This window comes from Perca flavescens, chromosome 14 (genome assembly GCF_004354835.1).
Source record: "Perca flavescens isolate YP-PL-M2 chromosome 14, PFLA_1.0, whole genome shotgun sequence".
Lineage (NCBI taxonomy): Eukaryota > Metazoa > Chordata > Actinopteri > Perciformes > Percidae > Perca > Perca flavescens.
Window position 1 is genome coordinate 19,697,480 of NC_041344.1, and position 19,340 is coordinate 19,716,819.

The 19,340-nt window shown below is 40.8% G+C and overlaps 1 protein-coding gene across 4 annotated transcripts in view; it reads left to right on the top strand.

Annotated features, from left to right (window-relative positions):
• gabbr2 (gamma-aminobutyric acid (GABA) B receptor, 2) overlaps window positions 1-19,340 on the top strand; it is a 198,783-nt gene that overhangs the window by 29,345 nt on the left and 150,098 nt on the right. The gene's annotated exons all lie outside the window — the stretch shown is intronic.

Consider the following 19,340-nt stretch of genomic DNA (forward strand, 5'->3'; position numbering starts at 1 on the left):
CCAATGAATTGTTTCAAACCACAAGGTGAATAGGTGAATACATCACCAAAATCTTCCTTCAGTTCAGTTTGAGAATAATAGTACATTTACACTGAAGTCTAAATTCTAGTCAACACAAATCTAATTAAAATAGTCAGCAAGGATTAAAGAGAGTATACACTGAGATATCACTCTACATCCAAAAATAATAAAAAAATTGATATGTTAATCAGCTAGCAGGCACTGGGGAAGATTTGTATTTGCTTGTTGCATGTCTACACTCCTGTGCCAGGATTAGGAAGGGAGGAAAAAATAAGAGATTTCTTGGATTTAATCTGCTTCTAACTTTCTCTGAACGGTACATTAAACTGCTTGGCAAAGTTTGCGTGAGAGCCACTCTCCAGCTTATCTGCTGATTTGGCTCTTGGCGAGATTAAGGGTTATAGTTTAGAATGACAGAGAGAGGGAGAGAGAATAGCTGAGGAGATGACGGAAAAGCATGGATACAGACAAGAAGGCAGGGAGGGAGGAAGGAGAGAGCAAAGCGGAGTTGATTAGAAGAGAATGAAGAGGGGAGGGAATTGTGCAGACGTATTGAGGAGATGGGGGAAAAAAAATGCTACAAAACACAAAGGAAAGGCTTGTTCTGTATTGATTGTCAGGTAAAATTAACTACACATTAATTTAGAGCCATCTGAGGCGGGGCTTTGGTAATGATGGTCGAGCCTGGTGGGTTAGTGGAAGTCCTGCTCTCTTTTTAATGAAGCTGTTTGCACACTCACAGCTCTCTCTCACACAACCGAGATTTGACTTAATTTTACAGGCTAAAACTCTCTCTCGGCTTATGTTGTCGTAACCAGCAGCTTTGCTCATCTTGCACATTAGAGGAGTGCAATGCTGCTGCAGTTAGTAGACGGTTGACAATAGAAGGTGACATATTTGAAATATATTTTTATTTTCTGCTGCTAATTGCAACAGCTTTTACTATATTGGTGGAATTAGGATCACTCAAACCAGTTTAGATTTGGTTGTTGAATTAAACAATGGATGAGTCACACTTTCATTCTATTGTGCCACTCAAGAAACTAATGTCGCAACCCATTGTATGATATAAGTGTAATGGAAAATCACATATTTGTCTTAACGTATCTTACTATTGACTTGTCTTTTTAGTTTTTAGCTGTGTGAACCTCTGTTTTGATGTATGGACCCTGATGGCCTAACTTCATCTTCTTCTGTTTATCTAAAGTGCAGAGACTTTTCTCTACCTCCCATTTCGGTCCCAGATTTGGAGGTCAGATGGGCTGATAGTCAGAAGGGCTGTTACCCCCCTCCCCACTGCTGTCAGCTTGTTAAAGGGTTAATAAGCAAGTGATTCTTCAAGACTCTTTGTTCATTCTCTCAGACTCTCCTGATGAACTGAACCTTCTTTGCGCAACAAATAAATACTTAAAAGACTTTGTTGAGTGAAGCCTTATTTCAGATCTCACTGTAGAAATTAGCATTTCTACCACACAAGTAATAGCACTTCTGTTTTCATCCTGAATACGGACCTGCAGTGAAGGGTCTTCCCCCCCCCCCTTGTCATTTGACAGTCCTATTTGTCTTGCCTGGTCAAGCCTATTCATTTGCCTCACAACTACCATACATAAGTACAGTAGTGGTGCAGTTTATTTATAGCCCTGATTCAAAGCTCATTCTTCTGCCTGGCTAGCAGTGCTTGCGTGCAGTACGATGTAAATATAGCATCTCTTCTGTTTCACCCACGCCTTAGTACATCATCTTCTTAATCTCTTTATTCTTTTTCTTTACTTTACCACCTTAATGTGTGTGCATAGTACACACCTAAACAACATGCACATCGGTACACATACATGTATACACTCAGTTCTTGTCCATACCCTGTAAAAACACTAATGTTAGTTGTAGTTGGGCTTTCCTTTTATATTTCCTGTCAAATAGTTCTTTATAAACACATAATGTCAGTGGACTTCCTTTCATCTGCACCTATGTGTGTGTTTAAATAACAGACAATGTATGTTCTCTCTCCACACAATATGCTGAATGTGCAAATTACAGCATGCCTGGAAACATGAATAAAGGAAATGTGTAAATTTTTCCCCTATCTCTCTCCAGCATGGCTGTTTGAAACAAGGCCAATATGAAGTGTTTTTAACCTGCAGGGCTTTCCGAAAGGAAGGCTCTAATGAGCTGGGATTGCTACTAAAGTGTGTGTGTGTGTGTGTGTGTGTGTGTGTGTGTGTGTGTGTGTGTGTGTGTGTGTGTGTGTGTGTGTGTGTGTGTGTGTGTGTGTGTGTGTGTGTGTGTGTGTGTGTGTGTGTGTGTGTGTGTGTGTGTGTGTGTGTGTGTGTGTGGGGTGGGGGTGAAGACAGAGGAAGAGTTTGAAAGACGGTACACGCACCTGAACTCAGCCGAAGGGGCCCTTTTGTTGCAGCTGAGGCGGTAGTTGTAGCAGACACACACACACACCTCGCCCACGCTGCTCAAACTCCCAACAAGCAGGGCCCCGTTCCACACCAGTGGCTAAAAAGACGGGAAGCGCAGCTGACACTTGTGCCGAGGAGAGGAAGAGCAAACGCAGCCAGCTCCCCCTCCTCTCTCTTCCCATTCCAAGTGCTGCTGCTGCTTTTATAGTCCAGACTCCTTCTGCAAGGCATTTAACATTTCATAGCAGTAATGCATGGCCCTCTCCTATGCTTAGAGTCACATCACTGGTTTATTCATCAGACCTGACCAACTTATCTTAAAGAACATGGCCAGATTTGAGGCAAGAGAGAGAGATATTGGGTTTGGGTGGTGTTTGTTATTCTAGCTTAAATGACTAGTTATGGCTGCTGGATGCACAGACGCCATTGACAGACGTCATGGTTTAGTAACAGGGGTAGACAATGTCAGATCATCTTGGTTGTGTTTGAATTGTATCAAGTCTTCTGTTTTTAGCCCCTCTATTCTGAATTGCAGTGTATTCAATCATCTGCTCCGTCACCTTCTCATTCTGTCTCCCTCTTTTCTACCTTTTCCATCCTCTAATTAACGCTCCCCTGTTTCTCTTCTTCTCCTCCACGTTGTTTTTCCTCCCTGCCTCGTCGGTCAGGAGGAGTATGGGGAACTAGTGTTTTCTCATTACGTTAGCAGGGAACTGTAGAGCACAACACTCTAATATCTACCCAGATGCCCATTAGTCCAGCAGCTTGGCCCAACTGATGGGAACACAGATCAGAGGGCAGACAGTACAAGTCCCCACTGGCTCTGCCTGATAAAACATCCTGTTTCACTAGGCATGTCGGAATGGAGCAATCAGTTGGTTGTGACGAAGCCACAAAAAGGCTTCTCCAAGGGGGTAGGAAAATGTTTTCTCTGCAGATTGTTAGGTTTACAGAATGGCTGACATAGTGTACCCATCCTAAACAAGGCCTGACACTCAAAAACACACGCCTGTAATGAATCTCTGCTGCTGCAAAATATATTTAGTTTAGCAATTTTTCAACATCCATCCCAGTGTATCCTCTGTTATGGTGAGGGTTTTAAGTGTTGTGTAAAGTGTCAGGCCTATTCTTTTTCCAGTTCCTCAAATGTTGATGTTTTTGTAGAATTCAGTGTGTTTTCTTGTGACAGCAGAAAGATGGGAGGGCAGGAAGCGTTGGTTTGATAGAAAGTGGAGGCAAAGATCAGTGGGAGTTGGCACAGTGAAAGGAAGTCAGCTGGGACCCCCTGAGCTGAGTGATTCACCATCAAATGAAGAAACCACATATACACATGTCCATACGTACACACAACTCACTACTTGCAGACACAAACAAGCTAACACGCACACACAGATGTGCACTTACAGACAGACACAGGTTACGTTTTGGTGATGTCGGGACACATCACTGTCAGAGCTTTGTCTCTGTCCTTCTTGGAAAAGAGAGTACAAGCTTAGATTAGAGACGGATTTTGTTTTTCAGTTTCATTCTGTGTAATTGGTTTATTTCTTTTCTGTGTATCTTCCTCAATGTGTGTCCGTGTATTGAAGACTTATAGTCTCTTGTGTTGCAGACTGATCTCATGAAGTAGCGTGTCTATGACACGGCAATTTATATGCCATTATTGGCGTGTTATCAAGACGCACTCGCTTTTTTGCGTGTTTATCAACGCCGTTTGGCCTCCATTGACTTACATTATCTTGCGATTGCACGTAAATTGACGCCGTAGCGAGTAGTATGAAAGGCCGGAAATCCACAGGACAGGACACCAGGCTTTCACCCATGAGAGCGGGGATAGTGTCCCGTGTGTGACATTTCCTTTCCACGTTTGTTCTTTTCCTAAAGCCAATCCACGTGTGATGTTTCCTAAACCCAACCGTAGCCTCGCGATAACACGTAGCCTCTCGATAACACGCTATTTGGCTTTAGAAAGTGGCGTGTATGTTTACTCTGATGTTGCAGACTGCCGTCCACTGTATACAGCGTAGACATACACGCGTATAGCTAAAAATGCGTAGAGATAACACGCCACTTGGCTTTAGGAAAGTGCCGTGTATGTTTACGCAAAGTCATGATGTCATGTTGTGTGTTGACGTATGGATGGCATGTTTTGGACCGAAAGAAAACTCAGTTGAAGTTTCATGCATCTGTAGACAGCAGCCTCATTTATTTTTAGACATTTTCTCTGATGCATTTCCTGCTGTCAAAATCCTGAAGCCATTCTGCCATATTTACAATTAACATCTGGATTATAGACCATGAATTATTTGTCTGTGCTTTAATGTCCTCAGTCAATTTTCTGCTATATTGTTCCACTAATGTTGACTTTTGCTTGTCATGACCATGAGAAAAAAAAGAAGTGATGGGTGACATTCTTGCTGAAAGGTTTTGATGATAACAAGCTGAAATGAAAAGAAACAAAATACATTCACTTCATAGGGTGAGTTTTTTTTGTTTTTTTTTAACGTTGTGTAACAGGAGACCCAGAGGCATGTTTTCTGTGGGTACACAACGTGCTTATGGACAAACGCACACACTGAGCCTCACTCACGTGAACAAGTTGTATTAGTGGCGATCTGTAAAAGAAGAGGTTGTTATTGATCCTTCCTGTATGGCCTTGCGTAATGAGTCATGAGAAACACTTACCCTTCTGTTGATTTCTAACAAGCACAGTGTACTGTGTCACGTTTGACACAAATAAAGGTGAGGAAGTTGCGACCATTTTGAACACCATCTCGTTGCGTGCTGGACCAACATGTACTGGTTTGACATCATAGGTGCTGTACTGTATGCAGTTCTTGCCACCATGATTTACAGCCTGGATGCAATGGGCCCTGTGTCCAAACTTACATCATCAGCCCCTTCCCAAGCTCAATCGGCCAGACTAGCTTTATACTGTATTCGACAACCTCTTCCAGCATCCGCACTTTCAGTGCATGGTTTGGTCAGATATACTGTACAGAAAGAAGTGCTCGGGGCTTTACTTTGCTCTTCACTGAGACCAGCCTTAGTGACACCACTGAAGGAGGCTAGAAAACACAAATACTCAGTGAACCAGAAATTGAGCTTGTGTGCTGTGTTAGCAGTCTATGTGCATCATCTGATTGTCTAACGCTAATGAACTGAATCACATTAACATAGCAAATGGGATGCATTTAAGCACATACACACACATTCTCAGACTCAGTCTGAAGTATCCTCAGAATTTGAATTTATTATTTCTTCATTTATATAGGGTTGGGTACCACACTGTGTACTTTTTTGGGTACTGACCGAATTACGTCGGTACTACCGAGGACCGATTCACTTTAAATCAAACGGTACCAAATTTCGCTACCTGAGAGCACGTTAGCACAAGCATATCTGTCCTCTCTGCATATCGACAGAGAGCTGAGCTCCGACACACACATATACACGCACTCACGCGCGCAGAGGTGCGGACGGAGTAAACTCAAGCAAACTACGTCGGCACTGCAGTTTTGTTGAAGTCGCAGTGTGTCACGGCAATGCCGATAAAGTGGTTTCAAGTGTGGTTACAGTTTTTCAAAACTTCAAACCAGTTTGAAGTTCTCGTTAAGGAACCGGCATCGAAACTGAGGTATCGAAATTGGCACCGGGTCGAAAGATTTTGAATGATGCCCAGCCCTACGTTTATAATATAATGCAGAATTGTATGGTTTACGCATACAATGTGGTGGCATTCCACACTGTAGCCTGCTGTCAATTTAAAGCATTGGCTAAAATGCCTTGTCTGAAGTGTTTAAAATAATTATTTATTTCACTGTAATTTCTGCAGCGCAAACACAGTAATGCTTGCTTTAGCAATCTATCTATCTATCTATCTATCTATCTATATATATATATATATATATATATATATATATATATATATATATTTTATTTATATGATGGACAGTTGTAAGCATCTATTTTGTTTCTCACATTTTACCAGTAAACTACAACATGAGTGGCCTATCATATCACGTATAATGAATTCAGTTAGGTTGCATCATTTCTTAGACACCCATCACTGAAGCATTGTCCGGAATGAGAAACAAATTGATTGGCCTCTATGATGGACTATCATACTCCATGGATTACTCTTAGCTCTAAACCTGTGTTACCATTTGACCAGACTGTCAGCTGTAGTCCTAGAGATGGGCTGGTAGTTAACCCCTGAAGACCAGCAAACTTATCTGTGTGTGGCTAATATTATTTCTCAGCAGCAAACCACAGTATCAGCATTTTTCCGCACTTTGCCCTGCAACAACAAAAAGAGTCACAGGCATCACAAATGCCATAACACATTGTAATGTTAAGACATGCTGCCCTGCGCTGCTGAAAATGCAGCCTGACGGGTTTGGATAAAAAAACTTTAAACTACATAATTTTACTAGTGTCTTCAGTTTTCACTTACGAGATTATTATTATAGCGGATGTAATTTGTAGAACAAAATGTGACTGTTTATAAATTAACACTTCTGGTTGGGGAACCCATGGCTCAAACAATTTCTATAGTTTATGGGTAGGAAACAGTTTTTTGTTTTATGTTTAGGGGTCTAAGAAGTGTTAGCTTAGTCAACTATAACAGCTATAATCTTTCCCTCTGGCTGGCTAACAAAAGGGAGCTAGTTGGGAGAGTGTGTTTACAGGTTTTGTAGGCCAACATACTGTACTGAGGTTGCTTGGCGTGTTTGAACATTGGGACAAGTTTACTGTGTGGACAAGACAAACAGCTTGGATTTAACTTGCTTTTTATTGCTTAAGTTTGGTGTGAGTCTTCCCTCTTTGTTGTGGCCTGTCATACAGTAATGATGTAATGGTAGGAGAGGGCTACTTTTTAGTCTTTAATGCAAATGAGATGGATTGTGATACTCAGCAATCACAAAGTTTTCCATAACAGTTCTACTGGTGTAGGTTGTTTATTTGCAATGTTGTAAGTGTATATAGGAAATAATGGATTGTGGTCTTTAGGCCAGTTTTTACTGTTGCTCATTTATAGTGCAAATAGGTAACAGACAAAATATAGTTTCCTTCCCATTATACATATTATTAAATAATGGAGTTATTGGACTAGGACTTGTAGACCTATTCAAAGACAGAAAATGCATGGGGCCTTTGGCTGACCAACTGTACCACTGTGATTTTTACTTTAGAGGAACGGCATCACACATTACGTCTTCTTTGTGAAGTTCTGTCTTTGCAGTTTGTGATCTGAAATACTGATGCAGGTATACAGATAACGATTGTTATATTGGGTGGTATTCAGTTAAATTTTCATGCACACAAAGGCCGTTTATTGATCCATGACATGTGTGCCCATATGTGTGTGTGTGAGAATGTGTGGGTGTGTCATGCATCTAATTGCAGTGCCTCTGAGCGTTTTGAAACCTTTCTGGTTATTTCCAACAAGCTCAGCGGGAGAGTGTGTGACACACACGCAACGCAGATTTATGATGAATTGGTTGGTTTCAAAATATATTGAACTTCTGCAACCATGGAGACAATAGCATTCAGTGATTTCGCTCTCATTCATTCTCACACACATTTTCCCTCTACCCCTCGTGAGTCAGCCTCTTCTTTCTCAGTTACACACACACACACACACACACACACACACACACACACACACACACACACACACACACACACACAAACGTGGACAAGAAAACAAGAAGAAACCCATCAGTGCACGCCATGTCAGACAAACGTAGATACACACACTTAACACATGCACACCCAAGTTTTTGGTGGTGGACCAGTTCAAATCTGCAAATATTGTCACGTGAAAACCTTTCTTCCGAACACCGGTGATGCAGTTAACCCCTTCAACAGGTTCTCTGTTGCCATGGCAACGTGCTGCAGGCTGACCGAGCGGGATGCAAGTAAAAAAAACCTATTTCCTTGGCGACCAGTGGAGACGTGCAGAAACATCAAATAGTTTGCGTGTGCGTGGAAAGTGAATGAGCTGATGTGTGTTTATGTGAGAATGTCAAGATCTCATCATTGCACTTGCCACCCAAATCTGTATCTCATCATTCCCATCAATGATGAAACAGACTGTAAGTAAGAGGGCGGGATTGCGCCTCCGTGATTGACATGCCTCTTTGTTCTGTGAAAGAAATTATTAAGTCACTCTCACACATACAAACGTACACGTTCACACAAACAGGCATAGTTCCCTTTAATGACTGCGGACCTAATTATCTACCAGTGGTTTGTAGCGGTGTGCTAAAAGAGAACCGTCTCATGCTCATTCTGCATCTCCGTGGATGAGCTGATGCGAGTAGAGTCAGAGAGAGAGAGAGAGAGTCATGAGCCAGTTCCCTCTGCATTCTTCTCTCCCATGAATCTGCCCACGCGCTGCCTTCCACCCACATCATCGCAGTAGTGATGGAACTTTTCTACCTCCTCCCTGGCTTGTTTTCTCACTCTCTGCTTCTTTTCTCCCTCCCATTCACACGTCCTCTCCCCTTTTCTATCTGCCATGCTTCCTTCTGCAATTTGTGTCTCCCTTTCTTGCAAACTCTTCATTTGTCATTCTTGAACTTTACCTTCTTCTTTCTGCCATTTTTTTTTGCTTTATTTCTGTCTTTTTTTAGATTTAGAAAGAGTGTGTGTGTGTGTGTGTGTGTGTGTGTGTGTGTGTGTGTGTGTGTGTGTGTGTGTGTGTGTGTACCATGTGCCTCTACTACAACGAAACTATGGAGGCCGCATATAAGGTTTTAAGAGTTTCCACTGCCATTGCAATGTTGTCAAAGAGTCTAGTAAAGCATCAATCAGTACATTTGGTTTGAGGTTAGAAGGAAAGATCGAACAGGAGATTAAATGTATGTGTTGTGACCGTGCCAGTAAAAGAGACTCAAATAAGAGTTATTTGTCTGGGCATATTGCTCTGAATTCTTGTCTACCTTATAAATATTCCTACAACACAGTAAGCTCAAGCTTCAATACAATAGAATTCCTGTATTATTCAACGGATTCATTCCACCATCAGAGTTATAGCATCTTCTCCAGGGGCAGGGGAATGAGAGGGGACCTGTTTTATCCGATCACAGCCAGTGGAGGTGCCTCATCAAAGACCTTCTGGCCTGGCCTTCTCCCCTGGGGCATTGCCATCCTCCAGGAGACACATCAAACGCATGAAAGAAAAACCTCCAGAGTCACACTCCTTTGCTTCCATCCCCGCAGTCCGCATTTATCATCATACCTGACTGGCAGTTATTTCTTATGATGCTTTGTGATACTGAAAATGCCACCGCTACTTTTGGTTTTGTTATGTTTGATCTGCTTTTCAAGCGGCTTTTAGATACAAAATCTATCTAAAAAATACATCTAAATGTATCGCTTTAAGTTTTACATTTGATCGGATCAGTAAGCAGGACTTTATTCTCCTCAGCAGGTTTACCTGTTTGAAATCACAGGAGCCATTTACACAGGAAATCATCACAGAGAATATTATTCTTTGGCTTCATTTTAAGCTGGTTGTTTTCTGAACAGTGCAGATTTATTTTACATGCTAAAGGCTGATGGGGAAAAAATAACCGTATGTTCTTCATATCAACCAAATATGAAACAGACCTCTTCTATGCTCCATAGAACAACATATTCTACTATATTCTCACCTGCAGTGTGCTTTCCCACTGCCTGCTGTAGCAGACAATATTCACAAGGAAGGGAGGGGGGCAGAAATGCAGCCATCATGGAGGCAGTGGTGCATGCCATTGTCTGCCTGATGAGTTCATGGAGGAAGTAGTTCATCTTCTTCCACTGTTATTTTATTCATTACTGCCTGTCGGAGTGGGGAACACACACACACACACACACACACACACACACACACACACACACACACACACACACACACACACACACACACACACACACACACACACACACACACACACACACACACACACACACACGCTGAATACAGTGTAAGCACACATACACACAGGCAATCAGGTGTGCAGGAAGCACACTCATTCTTATGTGGCGTTGCTTTCCATCTCTTATTCTCCTTTCTCTTGTTTTTGGTCCGTAATTTATGTCTCATAATGGTGATTTTTGTTTATCTATTCTACTCTTTATACCCACTATCTGTGAGCATGTCACTTAGGCTCATTGCAGTTGCCTGAGGCTTTTAAACACATCTTTATAAAGTAGCTCTGAAGCCTTCTGAGGAATAAATGGAGATATAAGAACCCTGGCTGCTTGCGGTGGTACAGTTCTGCTTTGTGTTTGTCTTTTGTTTTGTCAATTTGAGATGAACTGCTTTGGCCTACTTGTGGTGGGGGGCAATTAGGAGTGAACCCTTAGGCAGTTGCTGTTGAGGATTTCCGGATTTTCTCACTTGAGTAAACAGTAGCACATTTCAAATACACACATGTAGCCTACACAAACTGAAACACAGTGAAATGCAGCAAGCACAAAGGGCATCAGAGTACCGTGCTCAGGCCCTGAGGGCGTAGTCATTTAAATGTTTCTTTTTGGTCTTTGTGTGACACGTTGCGTGTGAGAGGCTCTTGGTTTGCTGGGAAAGAAAAGAAGCCATTGGGCATTGTAGAGTCAAGAGAGAAGGTAAGGAGGAGAAAGAGTGTGGTGTTTTGTAACTGCCTGGTAGCCAATGCTTACCCAAGCTCAACAACACTCATTAAGCTCAGTTGCCTGTGCTGTAAAAGTTTGGGAGATTCAAACTGAAGAAGACTCCTATCCCTCCCCTGCAGGCCAAAACAACCACTGAATTAGACTCTCCCTGGCTTCTTCCTGAGATGGAAATATGTTTAGATTTGTCTTCACTGTTGTCTGGCTTGGGGAGGTATAAGACTGGTCTATGGCCATTTTTCCGGGTGATGCTCTGCAGTGTACTGTGCTGTAATGTGGAAGAAGTCAAATAAAATGTTACCCTTCTTCTTATTATGAAAATAGCTTTGATAAAGCTACTTGATCCCAGTCATCTGATATCTAGACCTGGATGTTACCACTCAAAGGCAACTGGACTAGTGTAGTCTCTGAGGATGCTTTGCCTCTCATCTGAGAAGCCACTTTAATATAGTTTTTCTGGCATTGAATGATTCACATTATAGCATCACATTATAAAGGTTGATATAATATGCTACTTTTTAAAAAAAAAACAATTCTCCCGGCAATCAAACACCGATGTAATTTCTAGATGCAAAGGACATCACTCAATTTTCTTTTGTCATATGCTGCCTGCCATGTTGTTACCAGTTGTTACCATCGTTGCTCCAGTTTAACTTCACATCATTATCACATTGCATATAATGACATACAGTGGGCAGGCTTTACATTTGAATTCGTTCAACTGTCATCCAACTGATACCAACCTCTTCCTGAACCTTCAAATTGATTTTTAACTTAACTTGCATAAGATTGTATTAGTTCAGATGCCGGTGTGTGACATCTATATGACACTCAAAGTAAATTGTTTACATTGTGTCCTGCTACATGTCAAAGACACTTGTTGAAGTATTGATTTTAGTATTGATGTGTAAAAATTTAGTACCCAAGATTCTGCACATTTCGACATAAGCCTTCATCTAGTAATGCTGTATCAGCGAGAAGGTAAGTCAGAGGTCATGGGCTGCTACAGGGTTTCAGTCTCTGTTGATGCTTTTGTACACAAGACCTCGTCATTTCTTCAAAGTTGAAACATATCTTAAGCAGAAGTATTATTTGAAATCCTCGATCAAAGACGTGTGTATGATGTTCTTACCTCCTGATTCCTAGAGACACAAACCTGTACCATCTACTGCAGGGGTATTCAACTTAAATTGCAAGAGGTCCAGTAAGCTAACCCCCACAGAGGTCCAAAGAATTCAATACCTACAAATATATACTATATACTAATAATACTAATAATACTAAAGGAATCAGTTTAGTCAACATTTTTAAACTCAAACAAGCAAAAATGCACTGCCTATTATGAACAAACATATAATGAAATAAAAAGTGCCATAAATCCATCAGATCTAAATTTGCTTTGTAAATATTCCTTTCAGTCCATTAAAACTAAATAAAGTGCTCTTTTAGGTTGATCTGAGCTTAATAATCACTTAAAGATAAAAGTACAAGCTTCCTAGCTTAAAAAAGGCAAAAATACAGTGCCTATATTGAACAAGCATATGATGAATGGAAAAACACACACATGCCCGCTGTTACTCTGTGAGAGAGTGAGACAGGACTCGTATAGATCGCTTATTGGGCTTCGGGCACATTGCTTTTCAGTGTCCTGACCTCAGACTGTTGTTACTAAGTTTTCTCCAAGTGTCTGTGTCTAGTTTCATATTGGCGTTTAATAATTCCACTTTTGGCAATTGCAAAAGACTCAAATGAGGCTCACCAGCCTCGTGGAACTCATAGCAGAAAGAATAAACGCGTACTTTTCTGTCCACTCATCTCGGTCAACTTTTCTATATCTCGATAATGTCATGTTCTTTTATCGGATTGTGTACCTCGGTCAGCTCGCGTCTCTCTCGCATGTTTTTGCAACCTAGCAACGGCAACAAACAGTTGCAGGCGGTCACAGGACCCATACAGCTCTTGAGAGCTGGCCTCGTTCTGCCTGTTAAAAATTCCTTTATTGACAAGACAAATGCGCATATAATTTATATATATTTCCCAGTTGTGTCAAAAGGCTTCGCAGTCCGGATGGAAGCCTCCTGCGGTCCGGTTTTGGACCGGAGTCCACCAGTTGGTGACCACTGATCTACAGTATTAGTGGCAAATAGTTGTATATTCTTCCATTTTAGTACAGTAGTATAATTTGAAAAGGAGATGGGGTATGTTTGCGGTGGACTGCCTGACATTAGTGTATTGTGACGTTGGTCCACAGAGGACACCGTGCTTCGCCGTTAGGGACCATGTGCGTGTGCTGACTGTCCATCAGTGACACATCAGGAAAGAATAATGTTTATGTTTCTCTCTTGCCTGCTTCCCCTCGCATATACTGTACACACACTCCAGCATCTTTTCTGTCTCTCCGATATACAGTCTTTCAGACTCTCTTGGTTGAGAAACTAGTTGATTTATTTATGAGTTGGGGTTCAATGCTGGCTGTAGGGCTGTCTTTAAGGCTAGCATCTTATAGTCTCTTCTTATTGACAGCGTTTGTGGTCTTTATTAATATTACATTTAGCCATCCTGACAGATATGCATCCCCAGAGGATAGTGTTGAAAGTTTTTACTTCACCAAAACATCCATAGAACTTTTATCCTAACTTTGACAGGAAGACAGTGGTTGTTTCTCCTGAAACTGTGGCAGATTTGAGATTTTCTGCTGTAGTTTACAAATAATAAACTAATCCGTATGTGTAGGGAAGTTTGCAATTCTATCTTTTTATCAGAGGTGTCAAAAGTATTCACATTCATTACTCAAGTAGAAGTATAGATAATAGGGTTTGAAAAGACTTCTGTAGAAGTTGAAGTATCAACTCAAGCTTTTTACTCAAGTAAAAGTACTGGTTTCAAAACTACTACTACTACTTAAAAGTATAAAAGTAATGTAAGGGGGGAAAAATGCCATTAAGGACAAAAGCTTAGTCCGCCCCACAGTGGCCTAATATAGAAAGAAATATTTTGTGGACCTCCACAAAAAAAAGGCCATAATGACTATAATGTTATATTAAAATTAGGGCTGTCAATCAATTAAAAACTTTTATCAAATTAATTACATACTCTGTGATTAATTAATCGAAATTAATCGCATACATAATTACAGGTGCCTTAACGACCGTCTGTGCAGGTTGCGAGGGATCGCGTACAAACCAATAGGGTGTCGGAATGGTATATGTCAGTGTTTATCAAATGGGGGTACGCGTACCCCTAGGGGTACTGCAAGGGACTGCAAGGGGGTACGTGAGATTTTTTTTAAAATATGTCATGCATAATAATAAATAGTAAATTAATTTAATAATGTATACAGGGGCGGTGCAGCGCTGTAATGTTCCTCTTTATACAGGGTTTTTTTTCCCAAATAAATGCTTTGCGCTGGTCAGGGGGTACTTGGCACAGAGAATATTTCACAGGGGGTACATTACTAAAAAAAGTTTAAGAACCACTGGTATATGTTTATACTTCTCATCCAACCACAATCAAATTCACTCTATCCGGATGGCGCAATTTATCTGGATATTTTTTTTTTTTTTTTTTTTTGTTTGAACGATGACAAGCGCCGGAATAAAAACAAGCTGAACTGAAATAGGTGTAACGAGGCTATTTTTAAAATGTAAGGAGTAGAAAGTACAGATAATTGCGTGAAAATTTAAGTAGTAGAAAATAAAAAAGTATGCTGTAAAATAATTACTCCAGTAAAGTATAGATTTTTTTCTTTCTACTTAAGTAAGGTAATGAAGTATTTGTACTTCGTTACTTGACACCTCTGCTTTTTATGGGTGTGTGTCCTGAGTGCATGAATCAGAGATAAATGGGTGTGGTGAGTATTTACCTCAGGCCTTGAAGTAGCTTTGATTTACTCAGTTTTGGTCAGGCCAGGCAAAATGTATCTTGCTCAGAAGACAAGATATAAAAGTCTTCTCTGCTGCTGGATCTCAACCAGCACCACAACATCAATAAGGATCATTGGGTAATAAATTATATTGCAGAAATTAGAATGGCTTTGGGGTAGGATTCTAACATTTCAGATGGCGGAAGAGATGCCAAGCGTCAAAGAGAATTATAAATAGACTGTATAAAATGATAAGCGTTACGTAATGCTTATTCAGTTGTGCATACAGAGCATTTCCTATGTGGTTTTCCTTACATGTAATTTAGAATGGGTACCTTGCTCTCTTTTGAATTATTCAGACACGCACACACACGCACACACACAGCAGATGCAGTCGTGAAGTTGACTGTCACTTGTGGTCCCACGGGTGGCTCCGTGGTGAGAGATTGGGTTGTAACAGAGGAAGACTATTATTGTGATCTACTCAATTATTAATCTATGGATGAACTCAAAACCCAGAGCGAGAAAGAGAACTTTGGATTGACATAAAGCATTGCTGTCATATGCCCAAGCACAGGTAAAATGTCTCTTTATTATATACCTCGACTCTCTCGTGAATTGAAAGAGCAAAGGCTTTCACAGGCAACGGAACAAGTCATTTTGTTGACTAGATTTTAATGTCATTGATTTAATTCTTGGATGCAGTACAATGAAGACATCTAACTTTTGGTGAATTACATTTTAAGTCTGGAAAATGTGAAAAGATACCGCACCACAGCTCTTACAATGGACCCTTTGAACAGCAGTCGCAACATTTCTACTCTGTGTAAAGGTACCATCTCTTGATTGCTCCTCCATTGTCCGTAGGCATGCCTGTACTTATCTCACCTTATCGTTCACTTTGTTCCTCCCTCATTCGACTCATCCAACAGTGGAGTGTGTCTTTGGAAATGGCATCGCCAACCACCTTTGCTGGTGGGAACCAAAACGAGCCGCTCGCTTTTATTTTAACTAAACTTGAGCCAAACAGAACTCTGTGTGTTCCACACACCTCGCCCTGACCAACACATATTCACTAAGTAGATTGCTGCACTATAACCTCGTGAACTTCAAATAAAATGAGGAGCAGTGAATGTAACTGCCAGAGAAGGCATTTTTTTTAATGTTGTGTTTACATACCAGCAGAACCACCTTTGATGGGATTAGAATCACTAAAGATGTGCTTTAGTCGGCCTGGGAAGCTGCTGGCAGGGAGAATGTGCAGGGATTTATGCATTTTTGATGCAGCGTGGGGAGGAGTGGAACTCTAAAACGGCTGCATGACCTACTTAGAGAGCTGTGGTATTCAGACAACTCGTCATGCCACAAAAAGAGAAAAATCTTTCTCTCACTCTGTGTATGTGTGTGTCAGAGAGATGTATGCAAAGTGTGCTCTTTCACATGTTCTTTTCTGCCTGCTGGTGTTTGTGTGCGCATCACGACACACACACACACACACACACACACACACACACACACACACACACACACACACACACACACACACACACACAACATTCAGTTTTCTTTATTTCTCTCTTTACTTTGTATGTGTGTATGCTGCTCAATGGGCTGCATCTTATGTTAAGCCTTTCAGTCTGTTTTATTTAAAAGCCTCTGTAATGAAGAGCCTTTTGACATCCTGCAATACTTGTGCCCCACAATCCACTGAACGTTCACTTTTATCTACACGGAGAGGACTAACAACGGCTTCTCCCTCTTACCCCATCTAAGGGAAAAATGCAATTTTCTTTGCAACATGGCCTTGTACACAAATTAATTTTCCTTTGCAGTCTAGCCCCTTCTCTCCCTCCTCTCTCCATCACCTCCCCTCTCACTCTTTCTCGGTAGCTATGGCAACACAGTGTTGTACGTCAGCTTCTCAAACGAGACAGTATTGTCCGATTGCTCAGGCTGTTACCGTCACCCAGGGAACGAGACTCTTTCTTATTGCTCCTATGTCTTTCCAATCATCTCAATACAGTGCGTGCGTGCGTTTGTGCGCGTGTGTTTCTGCATGTGTGGGCAGGCGCACACAGAGTAATGATTGGACCTCTGAAAATCTTTTTGAGTTTTGTCAATTGATTGTTATTGTTGCATTTTCTCCCTATTGTTAGAAATACATACAGTAATAGTATAGGTATAGTACGATTCATCTTGAAATGTACACATTTCACTGTATTTTCACTTCACCTGGATGTCATTATCCATTTACCTTCAACAGTTACTCTGCAGTCCTCTGTGCTCTCCTGTCACTGACTATTTAATCCATTTTTAGCTCATGTTAATGATTGATAAGCGCATTAGCTTGCCATGTTATGTCAGGCCACTCTTTTAAAACATCCTTTGAAAAATATGGTTGGGTGATTAATTGAGAAATTAATTAGATTGAGCAGAAAACGGTAACATCAAGACGAGATGTGGTAATGATGCAATGCTTACAGCCATGACCCTTAATAACTTTAAACCTCCTGGAGGAAAGGGAGCAAGAGACTAGGCCAGGATTCCTGGGAGGCGGCGGTCTGCTGTAACAAGATTGATGTGCGTGGACAGAAGATTCCCTAGGCTGCAGAGAGAGACAGCCTGAACTGTACTCTGCTCTATCCAACTTAGCACGCACGCACGCACGCACGCACGCACGCACGCACGCACGCACGCACGCACGCACTTATTTCTTGTGTGAAATAAAGACAGGTGCTTCACTCCTCTCTGCCTTGTCATAAAAGTTGTCAATAGATGGTCCCTCTCATTTCTAGGAGGATGAGTAATGTGCCAGTGTTGGTCCTTTCAGACCTGACTAAATGTCAACAGTAATATCTGCCTTCTTCCACTCTCTAAATGGCCATTATTAGATAACCAATAGTAGAAAGGACTACTGGCAATGTCCCCTGCACACACAAGCACAGACGTGACTTGTGTGATGATTGTGGTGGGGAAACGTGCCCTTCCAAAAGACAATGTCAACCTGAATCTGAAATAAACTCCCATAATGTATTATATGTTAGAAATGAATGAAAAACATCACATCAATGCTATCATTTAACCATGACCATGATCCTTCTTCAACCTTCAGGGAATTGATTTTACTGTACAGTACATACCAAAAGCAGATTTCGAGCCATGGAGATTACTACTCAACCTGTAAAAACAGCTGTATAATGTCTTCTGTATCACCCTCAACATGCTTATCTCGGCTTGGGCGAAAGCAAACCCGGGCAGGGCAGGTCTAATGAAATACACCATCAAGTTGCATCATGGGAATTTATAGGATCCAGCTATTATGGAGCTTAACATGTACTGGAGAATAACAGTCAAGATATCTTGGCCTCTATAGCTTTAGATTTTGCCCATCCTGTTAAATCTGTCTATTGTGTGGGAGTTCAATATCAGTATTATTTTTGAGTCAATTCTTTTTTTTTTTTTTTTTTGAATTTACAGTACTTTTGCTCATGTTAAATAGTTTCATAGGAACAAAGCACATTGGTAAATATAACATTTTAATAACAATTTTAGATACGAGATTTGCTTGCTAAAAGTTAGATGAAAAGATACCACTTTCATGTCGGTTTGTTATATCTATCTATACTCACGCACCCCAAACTCCTGAACTTTTAAAAAGAAATTCCTTGCCACTCAGCCTCTGCCCTATTGGGCAACCAAGATGATGCAGGCCGTCACAGTCTAGTTTGTGTGTGTTTCAACTATAATATAAAATGGGTTTTAATTTGTCTTTCCTCCTAACCTGTATATGACTGATGGACTCCGCTCTTGCAGACAACATTATATGAGGTAAACCAGCTGAATAGGGCTTATAAAATGTGGAGGCAGGGACTTTTAAATGTGAAAAGCAAAGGTCAGCGATATCCAGCAGGACTTGAATATTTACTAGGGCTGTCAAACGATTAATTTTTTAATCGCGATTAATCGCCAAATTTCTATAGTTAATTGTGATTAATCGCATGTTTTATCACATGAATAAAATTGTATTATTTTGCATTTCAGAACTGTTTTTAAGTACATATTGACAATGGAATACAATTCTTACCAGTGTATCTTGATTGGGAATCAAATGAATGCAAAGAAAGTTACTTTATGAAACTGACTTTAAGATTTGTAATTGTTTAGTATTTATTTACTGTAAACAAAAGAAAAATGTGTGAATCTTTCATTATTGCACAATTCCTCCAAGTAGGCCTACCTAACCTAACTAAGATGTAACACTTACACTTTGCTTATACAGTACAAACAAAATGGTCGAAAACCAGATGCCACTGCATTTACATTTTTCTAATAAGGAATGTAACAATTCTCCTGGACAGAAAAGGGGTGGACAATATCCCAAATGACAAAAACAGTCCAAAAAAAAACGA